Here is a 20,588-nt window from a genome sequence, read left to right as displayed (position 1 = left end):
CATCAGCTTCTGGGAATAAGGAAAGTCAGCTGGAGCTTCACACTGAGCGACCCATCAATGTTTTATGGATACTGATAGTTTTTTGAAGTGATAGAAGTGAAGTACATTTGACAGGTTTTTATACGAGGGCGATTCAGAAAGCAACGCCTCCAGCCCCACTCATTTCATACAGTATGTTAAATTTTTCAAGCATGGCCAATTTTATTCAGAAAGCTGTCGTGCATTTGGCTGAATTAGGTCGCTACGGATGTGTAGTTAGCCGAAGTGTACGTCCTTTAAGAAGGAAACTACATAATTTATTCGTTGATAAGTTCAGGATTACCATGTACACTCAATGAATTGGTGGCATTTTTCCCTAAATACACCGGCAGAACCACAAAGAGAGGCTCCCAGTGCAATCAACCTTGCTGTGACGCAATGTGCGTCGTAGTATGGCATTGCGATAGTGAACAACAAAGCGGTTCCTATGCCCGGACCTAACCGTGGTCAACACTGAATGCAAAATGCATGGCCATCTTTGGCCTAGATGTCGTTGAGCGATAAAACATTATCAATTATTATGCTGTAACCACTGCACCTCCAATAGTGAGGTTAGGCAAAGCTCCAATCTGGATCAGCTTCTGGGAATTAGGAAAGTCACTCGGAGCTTCACGCTGAGCCACCCATCAATATGCTACAGGTGGATCTCATGGCGATGCGCACTTCGCGGGGTCGCCTGCTGTAATCACGTAAAGTGAATGAATGATTTAGCAGCAAGGCGTGTAAAAACAGTCCTGAAACAAGAAAGATAATGTTGTAATTACTCTCTTGATGGCGTGAATTGATCTAATTTTCTCGCAGATGATGTACGCTGAGACATTATTTCTGTCTTGCGACGTAATTGGAGAAAATCTCATATGCCCTTAAGAACGTGTTCAAATTAACAAAAGCACGCTGTACTCTAGCGCTGTTTTATGGATACTGATAGCTTTTGAAGTGATAAAGTGAAGTACATTTAACAGGTTGTTATACGAGGGCGTCTCAGAAAGCAACGCCTCCAGCCCCGCTACATTTGAAATATTATTGGAAACATTTGGAACTGTTTATCGTTAATGCACTGATGTTTGTACTGTCGAATGTCATTTGCCTCACCTTCCTATCTCGTCCCGTTCCAGAGTAATTGAGCAAATCATGGCATCCTGTGACGACGTCCGGTGGAAACTGCGGCCTGTAAATGAATATGACTGCGGAAGGTTGTGTCCATCAACATTCATCGCTGTCTTACTGCAGTTTCCAGGTATGCCTGCGTTCACGTCAGCCCTGTGCGGAGAGGTTCAAGGACTGTGAAATTTCAAAATCGAGCCGCATCAAATCTTGCGGTCAGCACCGAAGTGGACGGCCCGCAATTGGATCTAAAGAGGATCATCAACATCAGGTGGACGTGCTGATTTAGAGCAATCGCAGGATCACGCAACAGGAGACCCCAACAACACTCGCGATTTCCTTTGGTTCAGTGGGCCACATCACTAAGGTCCTCCGGGGTCACGAGAAGATTTGCGCTCGTTGGGCACGCTTTCCCGACTCGTTCATGGTGGTGGTTAGTTGCCCTGGTACCCAACAAGTGCAGACGTTGTAACGCAGTAAGTTCTTGATCATGTGGTTCACGTAATTAATGGAAGTGGCGAGTGTTGCGATCTCGCGTTGCATGATGCTCCAATTGCCCCCAATCAACTCGTCCAGCTAATGTTGATGTCCTTCATCAGGGACAGCTGCGGGTCGTCCACTTCCGTCCTGATCCTGGAGATTCGATGCAGCTGGATTTTAGTCTTTCATATTCTTTGCCCACCTACGCACAGTGCTGACAGTCAACACCGGCATCCCCATAAACTGTAGTCACGCCGCGATGAATGTTGATGGGCACACAACTTTCTGCAGAAATTTCTGTACAGCCCGCTGTTTCAACCGGACGTCACCACTGGGTGCCATGGCTCACTCGATTACTCTGGAACCAGAAGAAACAGTAGGGTGTGAGGCAAGTGTCATGCTATAGCTTAAGCATCAGCGCATTAACAATGAACAGTTGAAAATATTCGCTGTTTTATTAGCGAGGTAGTGGCCATGGATGCGTTATTTCTGTGTCGCCCTCGTGAAATTGAAAAGTGCTCTGTGTTGCGGAGTTTGTTAGCAGAGGGCATCGAGAGCGAGCAATGTAGTGCGCTCCCTCATTTAAACATGCTGATATTTTGCACAGTTCATTGTCATAGGTGACTGCATTATGAAATAATTCTGATGTGATGACTGCGATCTCTGATAACTAGAATTGTGTAAAGAAGCCCAACATGTTAAATATGTCCCACTCCAAAGTTATATATGCGAGAATCGCCACTCATACATGTTTTAATTCGTCTCCGTCTCCTTTTTCTTTTCCCTTTTTTTGACGTTTGCACCGATCATAGCCGCGGCCACGGTAGTGCCCACGGGTAAGTACCTTAGTCGAGTGTCAAATTTCTCTACATATATTGATTGGAAGATGCTTGAGCGCAACGTCACAAAGTTTTATAACTAAGTAGTTAAAAGACAAATTATTACTTTCCCCTCTGTAGCACTGTTGTAGGATAGTTTTCAGCTGTTGGTGCAGCTGGTAACGGTTGCACTCTCTTTTTCGAGTATCCTAGATAAAGCAGCACAGGTTGATTTACATTCCTTCATTTTAATGAAACTTTCTGCCTTGTTTCAAACTTCAAGCTTATTCAGAAGAGTTACAGTACATTTAACTAACCGCGCGCAATTTGTTGTTATCGACAGTTCCACGTGCCTATCTCAATACCAGTTTCATCGGGATACCCTGAAGGGAGCGTTCGCCCGCCGATAAAATGTTGTATTGTGTTCATGAAGTCAATGTTATCATTGATCACTTATTTTTGGTACAGTCTTCCATCTCTTGACAAAATCTTGACAAGGTGTAGCTGTAACCAAATTAAATTTTGGGGTTTACATGCCAAGACCACGATCGGGTTATATGGCACAAAAAATATAACCTGAAGCCTAGATTCGAGCTCGCATATGTGTAAGATTTTTGACTCGGCGTTTCGCAAATTTTGCACGACTAAAGCATAAACTAAGGCATGCTCCAGCAAAACTAAACTTTTAGCCTATTCGTCCGGACATAAATCGGAAACACGGGTGCATTATTTGGGACGCTTGCACAAAAGCGAACGTCGATGCACTATAGGTGATACAGCTTTGCACTCTGTCACCTTATCCAGATATCGGCAAGCTTGCCCTCCCAGACCTCTAATGACAGAAGACGTATGCCAACACTTCAGACAGATTGTGATTTTACGAAGTAAGCTTCCTTCTTTTATTTGAAACAACCAGCTTTATCTTAACGACCTACCTTACGTAGCCGGCCGCTTCCTGGCACGCTTGAAACGCGGACGATATTTCCCCACCCCGTGTCCTTTAATGTTATTCAATAAAGTGAACGTAGAGACAGTCCCACACCCGCCATGGTTGCTCAGTGGCTATGGTGTTGGGCTGCTGAGCACGAGGTCGCGGGATCGAATCCCGGCCACGGCGGCCGCATTTCGATGGGGGCGAAATGCGGAAACACCCGTGTACTTAGATTTAGGTGCACGTTAAAGAACCCCAGGTGGTCCAAATTTCCGGGATGCTCCACTACGGCGTGCCTCATAATCAGAAAGTGGTTTTGGCACGCTAAACCCCATAATAAAAATAAAAAGACAGTCCCACTTTTCCGGAATTTCCTTCTCACACTTCACGGCGCGTGCCTTAATCTTCTCTCCGCTCGCCCTCTCACTAGACAGCGTTTGATCGCAGTGATCGGACTGCGCAGCACACAGAGCAATTAAGGGGCTGCGCACCGCAATCGAACGTAACTATCATAGTGACTGTGCAGTTCGCAGGAAAAAAGAAAGGAAAGAGGACAGCGCGCGAGTGCAACCACGTGACTCCGATCCACGGACAGGGAGACGCGAATAAGGTCAGGACCGACTCGCCTGCCATAGTTATTATAAGCTATACTGACTCTAGATGACATTCTCGGCGAAGATAATTGGTACCCGTGCAGACACCGCACAAAGCCTCCCCACACTCGCGGTATAGCGGCAAGCTAACCGAAACTTAGCCAGACCGGATGTGGGACAGGTCTTCTCCTATCCCAACTTCGAGGTAGGTCTCTTCGTGGGCGGGGCGTGGCAGATAAGGAACTAGCCCGATCACGATGTTTTTCTTCATCGAGGGCGCTGCTTTTTGATGTGGGTGGAAGCGCAGTCACGTGGTATTTCTGATATGTCGCGGGGCTTATCAGTCGGGGAAAATTAGTGGGCAATTAGTACCTAACTCAAAATACCGCAGTTAGATGTCCCTTGGTTGTGCCTACATATATCTCATTGACACATTAACAATTAGTATAGTACGTCTTTAATTACAATTATCAAATTAAATCTTAATAATGGAAAACGTTACTGGCAGCTACTGTGCTGTACCGGAAACAATATGCACTAGGTTTTCTTTGAGTAACGCAATTTGTTTTAAAATGTGGGTGCATGACACCCTGTATATATTATTACGATATGATTCCGCGAGAGACGACCAGCCGCGACAACGACGTAGAAGTTGGTCGGTGCCCTCGGCACGAGCGAGTGTCAGCCTGGCTGCCTGGCTCCAGTGTAAATAGCGTGTAAATAGCATCTCTCGTCTGTGTCTTTCCACACGTAACATTTCTGATGGAGGTCAGCGATCCCCGTCCTCACTACGGAACTCCGAAGTGGTCGGCAACAATATTAATGGATGGGAACAATTTTATTTTGAATGCGGCAAATTTGACGACCCAAGCTCAGGTTTCCCATGAGGGGACTTCCAGGCCTTGCCTCGTCGCCGCCTCTCGGGCTTGCTGGACAGCCCACTCTTGTGTATTCAGGTTGGAGCTGCGCAGAGCGGCGGCCCACTTCGACGCAACAGCCTCCGGAGCTACTGCCATTGCAGCTGATGTAACACGACACTCCGACAACATGTGTGACAGCGTCGCTCTAGTTTCCTGACATAATTTGCAAAGAGCATTCGGGTTTTGCGCGGGGAAAATGTGCTGCAATCGCACCGGACTGGGGAATGTTTGTGTTTGAAATTGCCGCCAGATGACTGCCTGGCGACGTTTCAGCATGGGGTGAGGTGGGGGCAGCAATCGCCTGCCTAGCTGGTAGTGCTTGGTGATGTCATTGTACCCGACCAGGCGTTCTCGCGTGTTTTGAACCAGGAGTTCCGAACTCGAAGAGGCGGTCTCCGATTCTGTGCGGCGGGTCAGTTCTCGCGCAGAGTGGTGTGCTACCTCGTTCAAGTTAGGGGGGCCCTCATCGGTGGGGGGGGGGGGGGGGGGGGCGACGTGGGCTGGAAGCCACATGATCATGGTGTTATCGAAGTGCTGTCGACCAGCTTTCCTTAGAATCTGGAGAGCTTCGGAGCAAATGCGCCCCCGCGCGTACTTGCGAACTGCGGATTGTAAGTCGCTAAAAACTATTTCGCAGAGGTAAGCGCAAGCGCAATCGCTACCTCTTCCGCTGTTTCGTGGTATTCCGTTGCGACACTACACGCGTGCGTACGCCGGGTACTAACGTCTACGACTACCGCCGTGAGCCGGTGTTCTCGTGTGTATTCTGCGGCGTCTACAAAGCGCGTATTCCTGTTTCCACCCAAGGAACGCAGCAGTGCCTTGGCATGGGCCTGGCGTCGGCCCCGATTAAATTCGGGGTGCATGTTTCAAGGGATAGGGGCGACAATCAGCGTGTCGCTGAGGTCGGGTGGAATGACCTTTTTCTGACAGTGTTGGACGTGGTAGTTGAAGCCGAGTTTCTGCAGGATGTATCGGCCCGTGGCTGTCAGTCATGCGTTCGAGTTGAGAGGTTTTTTGCGCATCCACGATTTTTTCAAGCGTGTTGTATACCCCCAGCTGTAGCAGACGAGCAGTGCTTGTGAACTCCGGTAGGCCAAGGGCGAAGCAAATGTGGAAGGCAGCCACATAAGTGATGTGACTGATTGTGAAAGAGTGTATGAGGTGCATGACACTGTCCTCCTTCATGCCCGTGTGCTTATTTGTAATGCGTTTTATCAGGCGGGTAGCCGCTGTAACCTTGCATTCGATTTTGCGAATAGCTTCTGTGTTTGACCCGTTGGCTGGTATATGCATGCCTAGGATGCGTATCTTCGGGACTCGGGGAATGCAGGAGCCGTCTTGCGTATAGAGGATTATGTCGTCACATTGGCGTGACTCGGCTGTAGGCTTGGGCCGGTGGCGCGGGCGGTAGACGAGCAGCTCCGATTTGAGTGGAGATAGTCGGAGACCTGTGTCTTGGAGGTAGGTTTCAACTGCAGAGACCGCTGCTTGCAAGTTGAATTCTATCTGACCCTCACTGCCCTTGTTGACCCACAGGGTGATGTCACCTGCATACAAGGCGTGATGGAGGCCATCGATCTCGTCGAGGTAGGCCGGGAGATCCAGCATCACGAGGTTGAAAAGGAGCGGGGATAGGACCGACCCTTGAGGAGTGCAGGTGCTTCCTATTGTATGTTCGTCGGACGTCATGCTGCCACCGCGAGGGTGACTGTGCGGCGCGACAGGAAGTCGCGACTCAGGATTGCTGCATGTGCTACATTTTCAAATGCCTTTTCCAGATCTAGGCTGAAGATGGCCCGGTTGCCACTAGTTGGGTCATCGATAATCTGGTGGTAGAGCTGGAGCATGACGTCTTGAGTGGAGAGGTGTGACCGGAAGCCCACCATAGTTGGGGGTAGGCTCCAGTGACCTCGAAGTGGTGGTTGATGCGGGAGAGGAATGCGTGCTCCATCACCTTGCCAACGCAGGATGTGAGGGAAATGGGCCGCAAGTGATCGAGGCTGGACGGCTTGCCTGGCTCCGGTATCAGGACTGCCTTAGAGCGTTTCCACGCCCCTGGGATGCGACCTGCTCGCCAGCATTTGTTGATGTATGCCGTAAGAGCGGTTATCGAGACAGTATCGAGGTTTCGTAGAGTCTTGCTCGTAACCTTGTCGGGACTACGTGCTGATTTGCCATTAAGGGCGTGGAGAGCTGCGCGGATCTCTGACACGTGAAATTCATCGAGTGTCACATTTTTCTCTCCAGTGTAATCTCCGTGTTGAACATCAGGCCGTTGAGGGAAGCACTTCGCTAGCAGGCGTGTCACGAGCTGGTGATCACTCGTGGTAGCCTGTTCCTTGTGCAAAAGGGGTTGCAGGTTTGCTAGCTGAGCAGACTTGCTCTGCGTTTCCCCCAAGAGGTCGCGAAGGAGACGCCACGTGCTGCCATTGTGGAGCTGCCCATCGACTGCGTTGCAGATGTCATACCACTGTTGGCGGCTTAAGGTCCGGCAGTGTTCTTCCAGCTGGCGATTGATATGTTCGAACTTCTTACGAAGCTTTCGGTTGTGCCTTTGCTTCTTCCATCTTGCATGTAGTGACGTCTTGGCTTCCCAGTGGTGGGCTAGTCGGCTGTCGATCTTGTCAACCTGGACTTCGGGTGCGAGCGTCTGCGTCGCCTTGTTCATGTCGTCGTTGAGCGTCTCCATCCATGCCTCGATGTCATCGATGTTCTCTTCACCTCTCTGTTCAACTTGCTGCTTTCGGAATTTGTCCCAGTCCGTACATTTAAATAGCTTAGGAAAAGGGGGTGTACCCGCCTAATGAATTCGTGTTTCTATGATCATGTGGTCACTTCCGAGATCTTCAAAGGTATTGTACCACGTTGCTTGAGGGATGTTAGGGACCGCCGTCAGGTCTGGTGTCGTGTCCCGTGCCATAGAGGTGCCCGTGCGGGTCGGCGCCGTGGGATCGGTACTAAGATTTAATTCGGCATCATGCAGGTCCTGCCACAGTCGTCGACCTTTGGCGGTAGTGTGGCCATAGCCCCAGGCCTCGTTTGGGGCGTTAAAATCTCCGGCCACCAGAAACGGTTTAGCGCCCGCCAAGGCAAGCGCCCTTCAGAACAGAGAGGAAACGACGCGTGAGTGAGCCGGATTACTATATACGTTGAGGAGAAATACACTGCGGTTGCGTGTTCTATTGGGAAGGAGCCCTAAAAGCATGTTTTGCTCATGTGTGCCGCCAACGCTGTGTTCTTTCACTACTATCCCTTTCCGCATTAAAATTGCAAGTCCGCGATAAACGGGAATTGGCGAGGCATGCGCAGTGTAACCTGGAAGCTTGGGTACGGTACCTACTGTTTCTGGTATCATTATGACGTCGGGCTTGGGTTGCGCGTGTCGGACGTATTGTTGCAGCAGTCGTTGCTTCCCACTGCCACACCACGAGCTCATGCCCATCATCATGCCCATGGTGGGCATGATTTCCATGCCTGGGCGAAGGCCTATGTGAGTCTCGATTTTGTCTATGTGGGTTTCAACCCTGTCTCTTCGAACAGTGAGGTTATTGACCGCAACGCCGAGGTTGCAGATTCCGGTTGGAATTTCATCTTGTTCTTTCCGCCAGTCATTTATCGTGACATGTGCTTTGCGCCAATCACTTACTGCTGATTTGAGGTTCTCGAGCTGTTGAGACTCGGAACTGGCTGCCGCGCGTTTCTTTGTGGGCGGCGCCGCACTGTCGTTACCGTTCGTGACGGGAGTCGGGACTAAAGCAGGTTTAAGTGTAGATGTCTGCGCCATCGACTGCTTAATCTCTCGAATTATATCACGACCGTGCGTAACTGTGCGTTTTCGCGCTGCACTGCTTCTAATGCCACATCTCTAGGGTCCCTCTTATTACTGAGTTCTGAGGCAGTAGCTCCCTGAGCCTTGCGCTCAGCGAGTCCTTAACCGCATCTGCCCAGTTCACCTTGTCAGGTAGGTCTGAATCTTGCTGGCCCGCTTGCTTCGGACGCCGAGAGCTCGAACGGACATGGCTCGGTCCGGGGGGTTTGCTGCGCGCCCGGCTCCGAGACCTGCTCTGCCGGCGGGATGGAGGCCCCGCAGCCGAGCGAGACCGGGCCCGGCCTCGAGAGCGGGAGCGGGCGGCAGGTGGGAAATGTTTGTCGTAGTCCTGTTGCTGTAGCTCCAGGGCGGCCTCCGCCGCTGCCCTCTGTCGGTCCCCGCGTTGTTTTCTTTACAAGATAGGGGGTCTTGAATCGAGCCTTGCAGGTTTTGTCTGCAGTGGGATGCGCTCCCCCATGAAGGGGACACCTTGGTGTGCATGTATGATTTGGGTCTGGGTTCGAGGCTCCGCAGCCTCTACACACACGGTCTTGGGGGTTCGGGCAGACGTCCATGCGATGGCCGACGCGTCCGCATTGATGGCACACGTCAATCTGCTTTTGTGCAAGGTACACCTGAGCATAGCACCCCCGTAGTACACCCACGTTGGTACTCTGCCACCATCGAAGGCGATGATCACCGACGTGGTATTGCTGTCTTTTGGCCGCTAAGGCATTCGGATTCCTCTTGTTGACGGTATTGAGGTGAATGTCCTTCGCGTCTTCTTCGAGAGGAATGCCTCGGACGACTGCCTTGACTGTATTGTCGGGCACTGTTTCATATGCCCGTATCTCGAAGTGGTGTCCGTCGACCAGAAAGCTGTCGAGTTGGCGGTACCGTTCTGCATTAGGAGAGTGAGGGGTACTCACAACCATGATGTTTTGCGGCATATTTGGGCAGACAATATCTTCCGTGGCGTCTTGTGCAGATACGTTTGCTGCCCTACATAGGGCCGAAGCGAGGCGGACGGCCCCGACTGTTGCAACGTTGAAGCCGCCCCGTGGCCTGATGACTACTTTGTGGTTATCACGTGGAAGGGTGGGCATGTTCCCTGCGCCTTGTTCGTGCCTCCAACGCTGGTTTGGAAGGCGGGTATATTGGGACCTCTGCATGTAACTGATGTTTCCATCCCTTGTAAATGTAAATTATTAGAATAGACCTTTTTTCCATGAGTCGTTAGTATTGCTTACTGGAAAGCGAAGCAATACTGAGCAACATATAATTCACGTGCATTTCGCACGAAGTCTGCAGGCTTTCTTCAAGGTGAATAAAGCACGGAAAACAATTCGAAGCGATGTCAACATGCAGCAATACATTCACTGGGCTTATGCTATCTATACCTTTAGTAATAACTCTTAAATGGCTAGCTCATTCTCTTTCAAAAAGTATAAGCATTGTCCTGTGTGTATACGTAATAAATATATTGTAAATGTACAGGGTGTTTACAGTGGAAAGTTAAAACAATGTTGAAGTGAAAAAATACGGATGAAGCAGCCGCCGTTAGTATCTTCTAATGCGCGTGTCCTCCTATTGTCAAGATTTGCAGAAGTAAAGCGAAACCATAAACTAAAATCCGTGCATGTCCGCGCCAACGATGATGCAGTGAGCGAATAACCACAATAAAATTCTAAGTCAAATGTGTAGGCAAGTACAAATAAGCCTCAAATGGTATGGGTGACAAAATTCTGGTAATGATATTGCTACGGAACAGTATTTGTAATGACGAAGAGGCGAGCAGTGAGAAGACGACGACGAAGATTGGAGGCTAGCGCGGGCTGTTGCCTCTTGGCCAAGTGCGGCGTATTCCCTTGTAAATATACTTGTATATAGCTTTTCGTCGGCGTCTTCCAACGTAACATATCTGGTGGAGGTGGACGTTCCCTGTACCCCATCACGGAGCTTCGCAGTGGACGGTACGTCGAGCCTTCCTTCATGGCTCCCGGCGGTGACTTAGCCGCTTGCGACACCTGCTGCCACTTCGACGACCTACATCACTCTCCCCGCTCCCCGTGATCCTGGCGTATTCTCGGGCAAAGATGGGGAAGACGTCGACGACTGGATCAGCCTGTACGAACACGTCAGCCGCAATTACCGGTGGGACCCTACTATCATGCTCGCCAACGTAGTCTTTTACCTCGGCGGCACACCTCGAGTTGGGTTTCGGACGCACGAAGATAAGCCCTCCAGTTGGGATTCGCTTAAGCAAAAGCTCACGAGAGTTGTTCGGACCGCCCCTACGGTCACCAACTTGGCGCGCAGTATGCGTTATCCAGCCGTGTGCAGATGTCAACGGAGCCCTGCCTAACGTACATTCAGGACGTCTTGGCTCTGTGCCGCAAAGTTGACGCACATATGAATGAGTTCGACAAGTTTTCCCACATCCTCTAAGGTATTGCGATGACGCCTTCAACTTGCTCGTTTTCAACAACGTGGCGACGGTGGATGCAGTCATAAAAGAGTGCCGCCGCCTGGAACTTGCTAAAAGCAGATGTATCGATCAGCAGTTTGCCCGTCTGCCCAACACCCCAGCGACATCTTGCTGTGCCGACGCTCCTCGTCCCAGCAACACTGGCAATGTTACCAGCATCGTCCGGCGTGAGATCGAGGCCGCCTATCCGGCTGCCTTCGATTCCAGCTCCTCCAACGCACCTGCAGTCAGTTTCCCTAATCCAGGCAGTTGTCCGCCAGGAATTCGCGAACATGAGTCTTCACACCATATACTCGGCCCATCGCCCTGACACGCACCCGGCGGCTTCGCCTCCGCCCCGTCCCGCATCTTATTACCCTCCATGTTTCCGCGACGCAACTGAATGGCGCACTGCTGGCAAGCCCATTTGTTTTCACTGCCGTCGAATCGGACACCTTTCTCGGCACTGTCGCAGTCGCTAGAATTCCCCGACCCGCTCTACTGCCTACTCTCGCCCCTCAGGTGGCCCTTCTCGTCCATATGGCGCACGCTCCCATAATGCTGCCACTGATTCTCCTGCACCGAACCGTCCTATGCTCGTTCGCCTTCGCCCCAACGACGACAATCTTCCTCTCCCAAGCCCCGTTGCTCCTTTTCGCCGACTGCCTTCGGACGCCGTTCCCAACCGGAAAACTAGACGATGCAGCACCTCGAGGTGACGCTGCATTGCTCCCTACGCCGCCAAATCCTCTACTGGCGTTGCCCACTCATCTGAACCTCCTTGACCTGCAAGTCGACGGTGTTTCTGTAGCTGCTCTTATAGACACTGGCGTGCATTTGTCTGTAATCAGCGCTGACCTTCGTAACAGTCTGAAGAAAATGATCACGCCACGACGCCTGTTGTCCGTGTCGACGATGGCGAAACAGCACCCGTAATTGGTATGTGTGCTGCCCGCGTCTCCTTCGCCAATTGCTCCACTATCGTGCCATTCACAGTCATCGCCCACTGTCCCCACGGCATCCTCCTCTAAGTTTCCTCTCCGCACATTCTGTTCTCATTGATTGTTCCGCCAGTACTCTCCGCCTTGACCTGCCTGTTCTAGATCCCGCTCAACAAAACCCGAGTCGCCTCAGTTCTTTCGACTTCGTTCGCTTGCCACCTTCGGCATTGAGTTACGTTGCCTTAGTGTCATGCCCACCAGTCCCCGACGGTGACAACATCGCGGCTACTATACAACACGTCCTACTTACACACGGGATCACATTACCTCATACAGTTCTATCTTGTACTGCGAATTGCGTCTGCCTGCCTGTGGTCAAATTTGGCTTTACAGCACAAGTGTTGCCACGTGGGATGTCCCTGTCCCAGCTTTGCTCATTAGAGCATCACTCAGTAGCATCTATTGCACAAGACAATTCAGCCGATCCCCCTCTACCTTCGCAGTCAGCAACGTGTACCATCGCCGGCTTACAGAAAGTGATTGCGCTCGACATGTCGTCCGAGCACGCTCGTGAACTCTACCGCGTTATGTTATCCTACCACGATATTCTCGACTGTTACGATCGTCCTTTGACCCAAACCACAGCTGTCAAACATCGCATTGATACCGGCAATGCCCCTCCTATTCATCGCCGCCCGTATCGAGTGTCACCAGCTGAGCGTCAAGTTATTCATGCAGAAGTTAGCAAAATGCTTGCCAAGAACATTATTGAACTGTCATGTAGCGCATGGGCGTCACCTGTTGTACTGGTAAAAAACGATGGCTCATGCCGCTTTTGCGTGGATTATCGGCACCTTAACAGGGATACCAAAAAGGAAGTGTATCCCTTACCTCGGATTGATGACGCCCCTGACTGCCTACTTCGTTACTTCTCTGTTGACCTTCGCTCCGACTACTGGCAGATTGCCGTGGACGAGCTCGTCCGCGAGAAGACTGCTTTTGTAGCCCCCGACGGTCTTTATCAATTCAAAGTGATGCCGTTCGGTCTTTGTAAAGCTCGTGCCACTTTCGAACGCATGATGGACTCCCTTCTTCACGGTTTCAAATGGTCCACGTGCCTGTGCTCCTTGGACGACGTTATAGTATTCTACCCAAAGTTCGCTACGCACGTCGCGCGCCTCTTAGCAGTCCTGGACGTTTTTCGTCGAGCCGGTCGGCAACTCAATGCGTCGAAGTGCCAATTCAGCTTCGCCAGATTACCGTCCATGGGCATTTTGTTGACGCGAACGGAGTTCAACCGGACCAGGCAAGATCCATGCTGTTGCGCACTTACCTGTTCCTTAGTGAGTCAAGGATGCGCACAGCTTCATCGACCTTTGTTCGTGCTTCCGCCACTAACCGAGCTTTTGAAGAAAGACGCCCCTTTCAGTGGGGCGATAACGAGACCTCTGCATTCTTGCACCTAATAGACCTTGTCACAACGCTTCCCGTTCTGGCTCATTTAGATCTTTCTGCGCCCACCGAAGTCCGTACTGATTCCAGTGGTCACGGAATTGGCGCAGTACTGGCACAACGCCAGCGCGGCAACGACCGTGTTATCGCTTACGCCAGCAGGCTCCTCTCACCCGCGGAGTGCAACTATTCCATCACTGAGCGTGAGTGTCTGGCCCTAGTTTGGGCGGTTGCGAAGATCCCGCCATACTTATACGGCCAAACCGTTTTCCGTTGTCACAGACCATCATGCGCTTCGCTGGTTATGCTCACTAACAGATCCGACAGGAAGTCTTGGTCGCAGGGCCTTACGCCTGCAAGAATATTCGTATACTGTCACCTACAAATCTGGCCGACTATACAAGGACGCTGACTGCCAGTCTCGCTACCCGGTAGACGAGCCTGACAACGCCGACAGCAGTACTGCCAAGAGCATATACTGTGTCTTTCGTCACTAAAATCACCGATGAGCAGTATCGAGACCTATCGCTGCGAATACTCATCAAGCGTCTGCGTGTTCACCTACTGACGCATCCGTTCGCCAATATGCCCTCCAGGGCGGCATTCTGTACCGAAGGAACTTCCTCTCTGACGGATCTGATTTTCTTGTCATGCCAAAACATCTACGACAGACTGTGCTCCTTGAGGTGCATGACGCACCCACTGCAGGACATATTGTGGTAACCCGCACATACGACCGCGTCTGCCGCCGCTTCTATTGGCTTGGTCTCGCTCGCTCCGTCCGACTCTATGTTGCTGCCTGTGATCACTGCCAGCGCCGGAAAACACCTCAGGTACTATTTGCCGGTCATCTCCAGCCGATCAAGATCCCTGCGGAACCGTTCTTTCCTCTTGGATTCCACCTCCTCGGTCTCTTTCCCACGTCATCCTCTGGGATCAAATGGGTAGCCGTCGCAACTGCTTATGCCACCGTATACGCTATCACGCGGGCGAAGCCTGCCAGTTGCGCCACTGACGTCGCGGACTTTCTCTTGCGCGACAGCTGCTTCCTGACCGTGGTCGTAACTTCCTCTCATAAGTTATCGCCGAAATTGTGCCTTTCTGCTCCACTCAACACAAGCTGACTACCTCATACCATCCTCAAACCAATGGCCTTACAGAGCGGTTATACCGTACTCTTACCGATATGCTGTCCAAATACGTTTCTAAGGACACCACGACTGGGACATGGACCTTCAGTACGTAACATTTGCGCATTCTTCCCGGCACGACACCGCCGGATTTTCTCCAGAGTAGCTACTGTACCGTCGCGAACCGACCTAGCCCCTTGACACGGCACTTCTTCCTGCTGCGTTCTCAACAAACGAGTATGTGCGCGACGCCATCACCCTCGTCGACCATGCACGCCAGCTTGCCCGTGCTCGACTGACGGCCTCGCAAACCATTCAGCTGCGTCAGTACGGCCGCCACCGTGACGTACAGTTTTCGCCTGGTGCTCTCGCACTTCCAGAAAAGCTCCTTTCGCGATACACAGGGCCCTGCCCCGTGCTGCGCGAGGTGACGCCTGTTACGTACCAATTGCTCCTGTGAGTTCAACCTCGTCCTCTACTCTTGCCTCTAGTGATGTCGTGCGCGTCAGTAGGCTCAAGGCCTACGAAACTGCTTTCGAGTCCGCCCTTTAGTCGCACCGGGACGGCGCTTTTGCCGCCGGGGGTAGTGCTACGGAAGAGTATTTGCAATGACGAAGAGGTGAGCAGTGAGAAGACGACGACAACGATTTGAGGCTAGCGCGGGCGGCGGCCTCTTGGCCAAGTGCGGCGTATTCCCTTGTAAATATACTTGTATATATTTTAGGAGTTTGTGTAGATCTCCGGGATGGCACGGGAGACTCTGGCCCCTCCGGAAACACTGGAGAGGGATTGGGCCCCGCAGCTCGCCCTCCCACCTGCGCCCCTCCCCATTTAGTCAGCGCCTATGATTTGAGGTTTTTTTTGACGCGGGGAAAAATTATTTAGCCCCAGTTCAGCAACACAAAGCTGCATCGGAAATTCTTCATGTTCCACTACAATATGTTAGTTTTATTCTAGTTATAATATTTGAGAAGTTAATTAAGACTTAAGTATTTAGTTAGGCGCAATGCAAGAAAAATGTGATTATCTTCAAGCGATGGCAAACAGTCTTATCTTGGATCAATCCGGCTACGTTGCAATTGCAGATATTGAATCTTGGGGCATGACAGTTTTTACACCCTGTATATTTACACACATTGTATCTGCGTAAGGGTAATGCGCTTGTTGTCCTATTGCCAGGATTTTAGAAATAAAGCGAATACTTTAATTAATAGCCGTGCAAGTCTGCGCCAATAATGATGCAATAAGCTTTCAGCAGCAATAAAAGTTTAGAGAAGGCTTAGAACCTCAAATGATGTGGGTAACAGCACACTACGCTAATGCGACTAGCATCGGTATTGCCCCGGCGAGGCGGGGGGTAGGGCTCTGCTCTCCTTCCGAGAAACTCCCGCCCCCCCCCCGCCGCTGCAGTTCCTACAGTATGTTCAATTTTTCAAGCATGGCCAGTTTTATTCGGAAAGCTCTCGTGCATTTCGCTGAATCAGGTCGCTACGTATGTGTAGTTAGCCGAAGTGTACGTCAGTTAAGACGAAAACTACATAATTTATTCGTTGATAAGTTCAGGATTACCATGTACACTCAATGAATTGGTGGCATATTTCCCTAAATACGCCGGCAGAACCACAAAGAGAGGCTCCCAGTGCAATGAACCTTGCTGTAACGCAATGTGTGTCGTAGTATGGCATTGCCATAGTGAACAACAAAGCGGTCCCTATGCCCGGACCTAACCGTGGTGAACGCTGAATCAATTATCAATTATCAATTAATCAATTATCAATTATCATGCTATAACGACAGCACCTCCAATAGTGAGGTTAGGCAAAGCTCCAATCGGCATCAGCTTCTGGGAATAAGGAAAGTCACTCGAGGTTCACGCTGAGCCACCCATCAATATGCTACAGGTGGCTATACAAAATGCATGGCACTCCTTGGCCTTGATGTCTTTGTGCCATAAAACATTATCAATTATTATGCTTTAACGACTGCACCTCCAATAGTGAATTTAGGCAAAGCTCCAATTGGCATCAGCTTCTGGGAGTAAGGAAAGTCACTCGGAGCTTCACGCTGAGCCACCCATGAATATGCTACAGGTGGCTCTCATGGTGATGCGCACTTCGCGGGGTCACCTGCTGTAATCAAGTAAAGTGAAAGAATGATTTAGCAGCAAGGCGTGTAAAAACAGTGCTGAAACAAGAAAGATAATGTTGTAATTACTCTCTTGATGGCGTGAATTGATCTAATTTTCTCGCAGATGATGTACGCTGAGACGTAATTGGAGAAAATCTCGTAGGCCCTAAGAACGTGTTCAAATTACCCAAAACACGCTTTACTCTAGCGCTGTTTTATGGATACTGATAGCTTTTGAAGTGATAAAGTGAAGTACATTTAACAGGTTGTTATACGAGGGCGACTCAGAAAGCAACGCCTCCAGCCCCACTACATTTGAAATATTATTGGAAACATTTTGAACTGTTTATCGTTAATGCACTGATGTTTATGCTGTCGAATGTCATTTGCCTCACCTTCCTATCTCGTCCCGGTCCAGAGTAATTGAGCAAATCATGGCATCCAGTGACGACGTCCGGTGGAAACTGCGGCCTGTAAATGAATATGACTGCGGAAGGTTGTGTCCATCAACATTCATCGTTGTCTTACTGCAGTTTCCAGGTATGCCTGCGTTCACGTCAGCCCTGTGCGGAGAGGTTCAAGGACTGTGAAATTTCAAAATCGAGCCGCATCAAATCTTGCGGTCAGCACCGAAGTGGACGGCCCGCAATTGGATCTAAAGAGGATCATCATCAGATGGACGAGCTGATTTAGAGCAATCGCAGGATCACGCAACAGGAGACCCCAACAACACTCGCGATTTCCTTTGGTTCAGTGGGCCACATCACTAAGGTCCTGCGGGGTCACGAGAAGATTTGCGCTCGTTGGGCACGCTTTCTCGACTCGTTCATGTCGGTCGTTAGTTTACCCGCTACCCAACGAGTGCAAATGTTGTTGTGACGCAGTAAGTTCTTGATCATGTGGTTCACGTAACTAATGGAAGTGGCGAGTGTTGTTGCGAAGTCGCGTTGCATGATGCTCCAATTGCCCCCAATCAACTCGTCCACCTAATGTTCATGTCCTTCATCAGAGGCAGTTGCGGACCGTCCCCTTCGGTCCTGATCCTGGAGATTTGATGCGGCTGGATTTAAGTCTCCCATATTCTTTGCCCGCCTCCGCGCAGTCTGTAGTCATGCGGCGATGAAAGTTGATGGGCACGCAACCTTCTGCCGTCAGAAATTCATTTGCAGCCCGCTGTTTGAACCGGACGTCACCACTGGATGCCATGGCTCTCTCGATTACTCTGGAACCAGAAGACGCAGTAGGGTGAGAGGCAAGTGTCATTCTATAGCTTAAGCATCAGCGCATTAACAATGAACAGTTGAAAATATTCGCTGTATTATTAGCAAGGTAGTGGGCTTGGATGCTTTATTTCTGTATCGCCCTCGTGAAATTGAAAAGAGTGCTCTGTGTTGCGGAGTTTGTTAGCAGAGGGCATCGAGAGCAAGCCATGTAGTGCATTCCCTCATTTAAATATGCTAATATTTTCCACAGTTCGTTGTCATAGGTTATTGCATTATGAAATAATTCTGATGTGATGACAGCGATCTCTGATATAACTAGAATGGCGTAAAGAAACCCAACATGTCAAATATGTCCGACTCCAAAATAAATATATGCGAGAATCGCCACTCATATTTTTTTTCATTCGTTTCCTTTTTCTTCTCCCTTTTTTTTACGTTTGCACCGATCATAGCCGCGGCCACTGGAGTGCCCACGGGTAAGTACCTTAGTCGAGGGTCCTGCCTGTAAATTTCTCTACATATATTAATTGGAAGATACTTGAGCGCAACGTCACAGTCACTAAGTAGTCAAAAGACAAGTTATTACTTTCCCCTCTGGAGCACTGTTGTAGGATAGTTTTCAGCTCTTCCGCAGCTGGTAGAGATTGCACATTCTTTTACGAGTATCCTAGATAAAGCAGGTCAGGTTGATTTACATTCCTTCATTTCGATGAGGCTTTCTTCCTTGTTTCAAACTCGAAGCTAATTCAGAAGAGTTACAGTACATTTAACTAACCGCGCGCAATTTGTTGTTATCGACAGTTCTGCGTGTCTACCTCATTACCCGTTTCATCAGGCTCCCCTCATGGGAGCATTCGCCCACCGCTAAAATATTGTATTGTGTTGTATTGTGTTCACTGAAATCAATGTCACCATTGATCACCTATTTTTGGTACGGCCTTCCATCCCTTGACAAAATCTTGACAAATCAGGTTGGCGAATTAAAGGGATCTAGGTGTAGCTGTGACCAAATTAAATTGTGGGGTTTCACATGCCAAAACCACGATGGAGTATGAGGCACTGAAATTGTAACCTGAAACGTAGATTCGCACTCGCAGATGTGTGATTTATGACTCAGCGTTTGGCAAACTTTGCACGACTAAAGCATAAACTAGGGCATGCTCCAGCAAAACTAATCTTTTAGCCTATTCGTCCATCACCAAACATAAATGGTAACACGCATACGTTATTTCGGAACCCTACACAAAACGATCATAGGCGCACTATAGGTGACACAGCTTTGCGCTGTGCCACCTTATCCAAATATCGGCAAGCAGGCTCTCCCACACTACTAATGAAAGAAAGAGCACAAATCCGCACACTTCAGACAGGCCGTAAATTTTACAAAGTAAGCTTTCTTCTCTTATTTGAAACAACCAGCTTTCCCTTAACCGCAAAGTATACCCACGCCTTACAATCTACGCGATAAACGAGGCATCATCACCACTCCAAACACGAACTCCACACAGCTAGAACGGCATCAACAAGGAACAGAAAATGTTAATTATGCTCGATTCAGAAATTGAGTGATCCGAGAAATACCCCTGACATCTTTTATTCGTTTCTTTTTTTTTTTTGTTGTTGTCTTCGCACACACCATAGCCGTCGCGGCCCGCGCGGAGGCGGGTAAGTACCCTGGCGCGAGTGGCCCACCTTCGAATTTGTTTTGTTCAGGAAGATTACGCTCTGCTCCAACTACAGCGCCGCCGATTGCAGTAAATGTAACACGCACAAATGCTTTTCTGAAATTGCACCCGGGTAGATTTTAAGGAAATATGCGACGGGAGATTTTTTTACTATTCTCAGATTTATGGAAACATGCAGTACGGCCGATATGATCGGTATTTGCACCACTAAATGAATACTTTTATTACATGTCTTCATTTTTTATTCTCTTGATATTTTGTCAAACATTCATATGTTTAATTTTTTATATTCTAGTGACTGCTGGAAACGTAATTTATATTTATGGCCATAAGTTTTAACCAAATTTTCTTATGGTCCAAAGATCGAAGAAAAAAAAAAGATAAACGCACGAAGCTTACAAATGCGAACCTCGGCACCTAGAGCAGATGACAGCAGTTCTGGCAATATCATCCATCACACCCTCCAGAGCACGTAAATTTAGTATAATTTGTATCACATGAATTTGTTACGATGTTTAAGGTTTTGCCACAGTGAATCACGTGTTGTGGTCTATTTCGGAGCCATGTATATTACAGCAACTTGATCTGGCTTAGATGCCCTAGTAGATGCACTTGCGATATCATTTCTCACTGCCGAAAGTCTGATAGCTTTCTAAAAATTTGTGACATTCAGCAATTTTTATAAAATAATTGATGGCCTAAGTCACAAAGTCTTTAAATTTTAATTTTTCTTTTGAGCTGCACGAAACCTTATCAAATTTGGTGCAGTGGTTGCCTAGAAAAAGGATTGCTGCTTTCCAATGTATTTAGACGGGAGCCTTAGAGCTAGAGCTTCCTCTTAATACACGCATATGAGATGCACACAAT

General features: G+C 49.4%; 1 long non-coding RNA gene across 1 annotated transcript in view; it reads left to right on the top strand.

Annotated features, from left to right (window-relative positions):
- The window catches only part of LOC129383996 (uncharacterized), a 48,713-nt gene that overhangs the window by 22,315 nt on the left and 5,810 nt on the right, over positions 1-20,588 (top strand). The window contains exons 4-5 of the long non-coding RNA XR_011890180.1: positions 2,436-2,459; positions 18,489-18,512. This is a non-coding gene — a long non-coding RNA (uncharacterized lncRNA). The remainder of the gene's footprint in view (positions 1-2,435; positions 2,460-18,488; positions 18,513-20,588) is intronic.

The sequence above is a fragment of the Dermacentor andersoni genome, chromosome 9 (assembly GCF_023375885.2).
Source record: "Dermacentor andersoni chromosome 9, qqDerAnde1_hic_scaffold, whole genome shotgun sequence".
Taxonomy (NCBI): domain Eukaryota; kingdom Metazoa; phylum Arthropoda; class Arachnida; order Ixodida; family Ixodidae; genus Dermacentor; species Dermacentor andersoni.
The sequence above is the reverse complement of the archived record's forward strand: the minus strand, read 5'-3'. Positions and strand labels throughout refer to the sequence as shown.